Source organism: Saccostrea cucullata, unplaced genomic scaffold (assembly GCF_032062105.1).
Source record: "Saccostrea cucullata isolate Sc308-1 unplaced genomic scaffold, CSIRO_AGI_Scuc_v1 ctg406, whole genome shotgun sequence".
NCBI lineage: Eukaryota > Metazoa > Mollusca > Bivalvia > Ostreida > Ostreidae > Saccostrea > Saccostrea cuccullata.
This window is the reverse complement of record NW_026930103.1, coordinates 879,019-887,920: the sequence shown is the minus strand read 5'-3', so window position 1 is coordinate 887,920 and position 8,902 is coordinate 879,019. Positions and strand designations below refer to the sequence as shown.

Below are 8,902 nucleotides of genomic sequence, written 5' to 3'. Positions count from 1 at the left end.
CAAGGGGGCAACAGATTACAAAAAGGTTATGATATTTTTTTCCAAAACATATGGAGGGAAAAAAATAAGAGAACAGATCTTGAGTGCTGATGTTCTTAAAGCAATATCACAAATCATTTATGGTCTGATTCTATGTAATTTGTAAACCCTTTAATTAATTAATCTGGCCTCAATTGTGACATTGCATGAACACAACATTCATGTCGGTGATTATGGTTAACAGATGCCAATAATTGTCTGCGAGTTTTCTGAGGGTTTTTAGCTCTTTCTCTTTTTTTTAAGGGTCAACATGCATGCATAAGAAGAACAGGTTGTCTTAGCAAAAAACAAATTATCTGTCGTAAGGTAACATTTAATCAGGACAAAAGGTCACTGTTGGAAAGATAATAATCCCTTCTTTCTACCTAAAGCAGAGCTGGTCATGCAGTTATGGAGGAAAAATGACACCAATAAACATTCAGTGAATCTTAATAAAAGAATTTCAATTATAAAGGTTACAGATCTTAAACTAAGTCAACTTGACTCTCAATCCATAATCTGAATGAATAAAATAATTTAACCAGCTTTTATCAATGTTCAATAGGTCAAAATCAGGATTCTTGACTTACGAGGCACTAAACCTCTTAAAAAATAAAATTGGCTTTGCAGTCAAACTATTACAACTTCTAATCCATTGCCACTTAAAAAGATATGCATGATGGTACTTGATTTTAATATCATTTTTCATATGCAAATATTGGCCTGCATCTCAAAATATACTGTATACATCTGCTGCAGCAATAAATGAACCCTGTGTTGCACCCCATATTCTATCTATGAATGTAAGTACATAAGATATTTGCCTGGTTAATTGGTAAAACCTGAAGTATGAACACTTGGATAATTGTCAGAGAATACCACTGACATTATTCCATAGCCCCTACTGACACATTGGAACAGTTTGTCATACCACTGTAAACCAAGATTTTTCCAGACTGTTAGCATCATTGGGTCATATTTTAAGTGATTAAAATGTTAAGTGACTAAAAATTACCAATTGTTAAGCCATTGCTTTTATATGGAATTTGACTGCAGAGTATTTGTCTATCTGAGCAATACATAGAGCTCATGGCAGGTGTGTCCGATCAACAGGGGATGCTTACTCCTCTTAGACACCTGGTCTCACCTCTAGATTTCCAAGCGTCTGTGTTTTATTTCCTCTTCACAGATTTATACTATTTTAAGTTTTTTCAGACTGATCATTCTTCATTTAAACTTTACCCTTTTCGTTGTTTTAAATTGAAAAATTTTCTTTTAAATTTACCTGTTGCCAAAATTATTTCAAGCATATACATGTAGCAAATTCAACTGCCCAATTAGAATCTTTTTTTAAATCAGCCCCTTTTTACATTAATTAAAACAGTAAGATGACTCAACATAGACTAGGACCTCTGTGTGTTGGTCTAGGACATTTTACCAACCCAGAGACAGTGGTTCAACATGGAATGTCAAACACGATCTGTTACTGCATTAACCTGTTACAGGGTGTTAAACCCAACAAATGACCAGATTAACTAAAGCTAGATCTGTATTCACCAATGTAATTTTAGAGATAAACTATACTGATGCCAAAATTCTTACCCAATTCATATTATAGACTTGGCATGCTTGTGTTTAATTAGGAAAATGGTTTGAGGACATCCAAAGATCAATTTCATAAAATGTTTCATTTGTTACAGTAAACATAGCATATATGGGCAATCCATTTGAACATATTCTTCTATATGCATCATAAACACTGAAAGTGTGCTTTAACCAAAACCATTCAAATCCTACTGCCATTTGACATGACCTTAAAATGACCATGTCCTTGATTTTTATGAATATCATGCATGGGTTCAAAGTCCTTGTTATCTCTGACTATACATTAGAAATATTACTGCAAATCACTTTTTATTCGCGAGAACATTATTTTCGCATAATTACGCGAGACAGTGTGCTCACGAAAATTTAATTCTCGCGTATAATAGCATTCCTTATGATTATATAGAGCAATAACCACGATTCGCGAAAATTTTGTCTCGCTAAACACGAGTCAATGACTATCTTGCAAAAATAAGGTGTCTCGAAAATTTAGTGATCTACAGTACTTCACCAGATGTACACAATGATAGACAAAAAGCAAGACAATTAAGTATAATAGACAGACAGCAATGACATTAACAAAAACAACAATTCACACGGAAAAATTCACGACACAGACAGCAATTCCATTCAGACCAATAGACAGCAAGGATAAACAGTCTGACAGAGGGCAAGGATATCCAGACAAAGAGAAATAGAATAGAAAGACAGCAAGCTACTAAGATGGACAGATCCAGGAGCAAGACTAAAAGGACAGACAATCAGACAAAAACATCATACAGATTGATAGAAAGACAACAAGGTTAAGCAAAAGGAAAACAGCAAGGCTATAAAGTTTAATAAAGACAGATAGTCAGATATGTCATGTAGATTAATAGAGAAACAAAAGTTTAATTTAATCAACTGATAGCCAGTCAGTCAGCATTGCCAATATAGTTACTAAGATTCAGTTTTGAAATGCTATATGGCAAACACTGCATGAACCATGTTCCGAGCCAAAATTAACCTACTCTAGAAATACATGTACACTGTTGGGTTTGAACTTAACATAAATCTACTAATGATGAGATTCTGAAAAAAAAATTCAAATTACAAATTGGCACATGAATCTTGTGTAATTAAAGATTGAGTATCTGAATGTTGCATAAACCTTCTGCGTTGCAACTTAAACATTGCATTCAAAGAATTTTGCTATCTACGAAATCTTGGATTGAGATTTGACAGTGTTCTCTTCAAGTCTGCCTGTTAACTAGAAATAGTAACAAGTGTTGCCAAAAATACCCACAAAAGCCTTAAAATAAGAAGTGAGTAGCATTCACCAACAGTGATAAATGCTGCGTCTTTCATCGCTTTCATTAAAAGTCCCGCACCTCAGATCTCCACATTTTTTCCTTATTCAAAATAAGGAGAAAATGCGGACGGGAGTATTTGGACTAATTTTCCGCATTCATTCCAGATTTTCGTAGATTCAAATTTCCAAATTTTCTCCGTATTCAAAATATGGAGAAAATGTGGATGGGAGTATTTGGACTCTTTTTTATTCTCTCCAGATTTCCGCATTTCCATATATACAAAATATGGAGGTATTTACTTGGTTGATAAAATGCGGAAATACGGAAATCTGGAGAAAATACGGAGTTAACCACATGGTTATAAAATAGCTAATAAAACCGCTACATGATGCATACATACATAAATATTTACAAAACCATCAACAATGTGCAAAATTATATACAATTTATTATATCATTATGAGAAAAAAACATAAATGAATGAACAAAATTACACATTGTGTTCATTAGCAATGTATTGGATCTTATATCTTTGACAAACAAATAGGAGCATGTATGGAAAAAAAACTGGAACTCTTATTTAAGCCACAAGTTCATCATGGAAAAAATGTGGCATTTTTTAATGTTCATATTAAATAAATGGAAATTTATTCATTCTATCTAAGCAAAAGTGGGAGTGAAATGTTCAACACTATTAGATATTGGGGAAAAAATAACAATTGACATAGCATTGAATATTTACAAAACAAGAAAGAATTTTAGACATTTTTTATCAATCTGTATCACATTTGCCATTTTCTACCTGCATCCCTGATTCATATTTCTCACAATTCAATTTATATCTCAGGTCTTTGCTTTACACCCATCTGTCCAGTAAAAATTTTCTTCAGACTTCTTTGTAAATTGTAAGGTCACTGCATGTTTAATTTCTTGCAGCAGCACTTGCAGTCGAATTGGCAAATCCTATCAATTAAAAAAAAAAAGTACTTAAATTATAACGGTGCAATATTAATAAAATTTAAATTCATTGCTTTTATTCCTTTTAAAATCTTTTTATAAACACAAGTTTGGGTTCTTCAATTTTATATTAATTTGTTTAAAATATTATTTATAATAATGAGAATCATAGTTGACTGTTTTTAGTTAAACAAGCAATAAAAAAAGAAAAAAAAGAATATATATACCTCAAACATAACCATCCATGGACCAAGCTTCAAGCCTGTTAAAATCGCAGTAAGTTGAATAAGCACTAATTCTTTTTCAGAAATCTCCTCCTCATGCACAGACACTACCAAAAAAAAAAAAAATGTATGGTAAATCATTGCTAGAGATTACACCCCATGGCTCCCCAAAATTAACACCTTAATTGTGGTTAACCATAATAAAATTCTATGAGCTGATTGAAAGATTTGAATCATGGGCATATTGGCTGAAACGTACGTAGCCTGGTAGCTCAGTCCTAGGCCTAGAGTATTTCTTTTCATCATCACAGTGACACACATGTTAAAAAAAATATGACTGACCTACCGCGTATGAAATATGTGTATCTGCATCTTTTGGTTGATACAGCAATACGATCTCAGGCTGTCTGGTCAACAAACTTCTTCCTTTAGACAGAGCAGACGTTGCAACATGGAAGCCAAGGTTAAATTTGGCGGTCTGTTGTTTAAATTAATTGATCACTGAGCCCGACTTTTTGAAACATTCTTCCGATCCCGATCAAATTGTACATAACATTCAGGAGAAACAGAGAACTGCTGTTAACTCCAAGACAGTTTTTATGCACCCAAATTTTTTCGGGGTGCATATTGTTTTTGTCCTGTCTGTCTGTTTAGCTGTATGTCTGTCTTTTTGTCTGTCTGTTGTCAACTTTAACCTTCACCATAACTTTTGAACAGTGAGACTTAGAGACTTCATATTTGGTATGGATACTCCACTACAAAAACACTTTCAACTGACACCAAGGTCAATGACCTTGTGACCTTGATTGTGACCTTTATGCTAAAAATAGCTTTTTTCGAACTTTCGCCATAACTTCTGAACCGTGAGAGATAGAGACTTCATATTTGGTATGCATACTCCACTAATTAAGCACTTTCAATTGACACCAAGGTCAATGACCTTGTGACCCTGACTGTGACCTTTATGCTAAAAATAGCATTTTCGAACTTTCGCCATAACTTCTGAACCGTGAGAGATAGAGACTTCATATTTGGTATGCATACTCCACTAATTAGGCACTTTCAACTGACACCAAGGTCAATGACCTTGTGACCCTGACTGTGACCTTTATGCTAAAAATAGCTTTTTCGAACTTTCGCCATAACTTCTGAACCGTGAGAGATAGAGACTTCATATTTGGTATGCATACTCCACTAATTAGGCACCTTCAACTGACACCAAGGTCAATGACCTTGTGACCTTGACTGTGTGCTAAAAATAGCTTTTTTCGAATTTTCGCCATAACTTTTTAACCATAGATTTTAGAGACTTAATATTTGGTATGCATACTACACTAATAAAGTGCTTTCAAATGACACCAAGAACAATGATTGTGTGACCTTGACTGAGACCCATTTGCTAAAAATTGCTTTTTAGAACTTAATGTTGCCGCCACGTGCTACTGTGTTTCACAAACACATCTTGTTTTTGATGAAAAAATTCTAAGTCCAGAGCTCCGTATATTTTCCAGATGAAAAATATTCTAAGTTAAGAGTTCAATATTTTTCCAGATGAAAAATAGACTCAAGAATTCTCCGTATTATTTCCGTTTATTTTCCAGATTATTTCCGTATATTCTCTGCTTTTCCGTATTGTTAATTTTCTCCGTATTATTTTCCACATTTTTTCCATATTAAAATGAGGAAAAAATGCGGAATAATGCGGAAATCTGGAGATCTGAGGTGCGGGGTGCATCATTAAAGTCTATTTCATTAAATTACACAAATTGATGAGTCAGCCATTCAATTTCTCTGTAGACACGATCTCCAGAGCCCGAAATAATGTCTGCCTGGTTAAATCTCGGTAAATCAAAGGTTATCAAATTAATAGTTTCTCCTCTTTACAACACTAAGCAGATCAAAAGACCTGCACGGTTTACCTTAGCCTGCTGAGTGAGGAAACAAGTCAAAACTTCAGGTGTCTGTGTATTCAGAGTTTATTTAATTTCTTAAACTCTCCCCTTTCATTATTGCTCATAACCTTTTGTTGGTGCATTAGAACTACACACTAGCTTCTGATGAGAAGATGAATAAAATATAATCATACTTCATTATTAGTACATTGAATATTCTTGTCTGAAAAAGGGAGGGGGCAAAAAAAACATGCCTATGGTTTACAGTGGACCCATTATTAGGTTCCAAGTCAATTTGTCCGGATATGTGAAGCGTCCAGATACCTGAATTACCAGTTAAACAAAACAAAGTAACATTAAAAAATTTCGTTCCGATGAAAAAAACATGCCTATGGTTTACTGTATATCAGTACCCATGATAATGACAAGAATTTTAGGTAAAGTGGCATTTGTTAAACCTTTTTGAAATAATTGCAAGGTTTATATAAATGCATTATATTAAATTTACATCCAAGTTTAATTTGGGAAACTTTTTTCTTTTTTGAAGGAATGCTTCTTGTTTATACCCTGGTATATTAAAATATTATAACAGCAGGGAAATAAGATAAGTATTGTAAAATGTATTCCAAAGAAAGGTGAATGAGATCTATTAGAAACCTTGAGAAAAAAAAAAACATCCTTCAATATACAATTTAGCATAAATGTCTGGGAATAACCTATGGAAGGAATATGATAATAAGAAGGTTTGCATTTATAGATATGAATTGTGACCATGCAAGTACATGTAAAACAAATATTGGAGTCAATGAACTTATTCCAGACGGTTGGTCATTGGTATGGAGAGCTTCTAGTAGTACTGGTCCCATAAATATGGCGCTAAAATAGGAACCGCCAAAGGCGGTGTACAATATAATATGATTTGTCAGTAAATAAAAGATTGTTGGTTTCAAACTCCCTGTGGGCACTTAATGTTATGCGACAATGTTGCTTCCCTAGACAAAACACTAGATGGCCATTTGTCTTGGTCAATCCAGATGAAATGGGTTACCACCTCAATTATGCAGAGAGTAATTTAACCTGCAACTTTGTGGCACAATGTCCCTCATCCCCTGTGCGCCATAGAAATGGGGTATTATTAAGGTCTTGTCTTTATATGAGCCTCATCAATCCTCATGGCAATTACATTTTAGCAGCTAGGGTATTTCCCGATTTGGAAAAGATTAATTAATTAATTAAATAACTGCATTTACCTGAAGAATGCAATGTTCAATACTAAGTTTCTGGACTTAAAGTAACTTTTACTGGTAGCTTAAATTATGCTAAGTGTATATAATTTCTATTAATTTGAATATTCTGTGATGAAAAAAATTCAATTTTTGCAAAGTTTAGACAGCTTAAGGGTAACAGATATATTACTGTAACTTGTTAATAGCAAGGCCCAAATGCAGAAAAGAAAAATATTGTAACAACTAACAAGCACATTCATCATTTAATCAACAATTGACACATATAATATAAAATAAAATCTATCTTTCAAAAAGCTTTGCAGGGTTTCTTTTTGATAGTGAGTACTTCACTTACAAAATTAATGAAGTTACATTCATGAAAATCAGAGAGATTTTCAAAAGAGCAAACTGCTAATTACAGACCATCTGTATCCCCTCCTACCTCTTATAGAGGGCAGAGTAAACAAAACCCAATGTCATTCCTTAACCTCCAGAGTATAAATCAATCCAATTAGAGAAAACTTCAAATGAGAAAGTTTTCGGTGAGTACTAACCCAGGGAGATAGTGGCCTCTCATCAAACTTCTCCTCGAGAGAATCGTCGACTCATCTACTCTTATAAGTTATATAGAGCGCCACTCGAAAAACACTTCATACACCTGAAAAGATCAATCAACGAAACAACATTTACCTGATTATCAGCGCCTTCTGCTCACCTAAGAAGAATCCAATCTGTAATTGTAGCCAAAATAGATTTCTGACATGATTTGGAAACTGTTTAGGGTGGAATTACAAAGGAGACTGTTTGCTCACCTCATTGGTTGTCGAAAGAGGGGAAGAATTTATGGCGATAAGATTATTATCGTTTATTTTTGCGGGTCTTGTTTTTCTGTAAGGTGAGGATTGAAAAAACAGCAGGTAGTGACGGTATCCATTTTAATGAGAGTAAAAATTTGACGATTTTTTTTTTTTCTTTCAGTAAATAATGAAATCAAAATAAGAATTTGAGAAATGTAATTCCATATTTCAAAAGAAAAATCTTTTATTGAAATATTATTAAAGACATGGGTGATGTTATCAGAGAATTGTAAAGTTTAACTTTCCAATTTTAAAGTTTTTCCAAACAGAAGGTGAATGACCAATTATCTCTATAGCTGCAGCCTAACAATATAATATTGGCTTTATCTTTCAGAAGAAAATCCCAAACTTCCCTTGGCTTAAAACTGAAAACTGATAAGTACATGTGTACTGAATGATATCTGACTGTAATTAAATCCTAATTAAATTTTCACTTCTCCCCAATTTGATAAATATTCAACTGATACACAATCAACAGCATTGCCCCCTAGAATGAAAAAATTCTACATGCAAAGCTAATTTTGTATTTTGACCTTCTGACTTAAATATGACCTTGACCTGACTTTCACCTAATAAGTTGTATATTTCATAGTCTATGAGATATGGTGGTCAATAATGCAGATATATTCAGCCAATCAAATACTGGTAAACACACAGACAGTCTAAATATCAAAAATCTTTTTTTTAATTTCAGAAGCGAGGAAATTACGATATTGATTTTTCTGTCATTAACTTTTCTAATTGAAATACTAGTAGCCTGCCTAGAAATTGTTTAAATAAAGCTGTCATTTCAAATTAAAAAAAATCTTAAACCAGTGTTTCACAACCAAT

The 8,902-nt window shown here is 33.4% G+C and overlaps 1 long non-coding RNA gene across 2 annotated transcripts; it reads right to left on the bottom strand.

Moving 5' to 3' along the window:
- Positions 1-3,651: 3,651 nt before the first annotated feature.
- Positions 3,652-4,699, bottom strand: LOC134282851 (uncharacterized). 2 transcript variants are annotated; one of them, XR_009995369.1, is made up of 3 exons: positions 4,439-4,699; positions 4,100-4,203; positions 3,652-3,878 (listed from the first exon to the last, which is right to left on the bottom strand). It is a non-coding gene; the product is annotated as an uncharacterized LOC134282851 (long non-coding RNA). The 2 variants fall into 2 exon arrangements; XR_009995368.1 differs by having other exon boundaries at positions 4,443-4,699.
- Between the last annotated feature and the right edge of the window lie 4,203 nt (positions 4,700-8,902).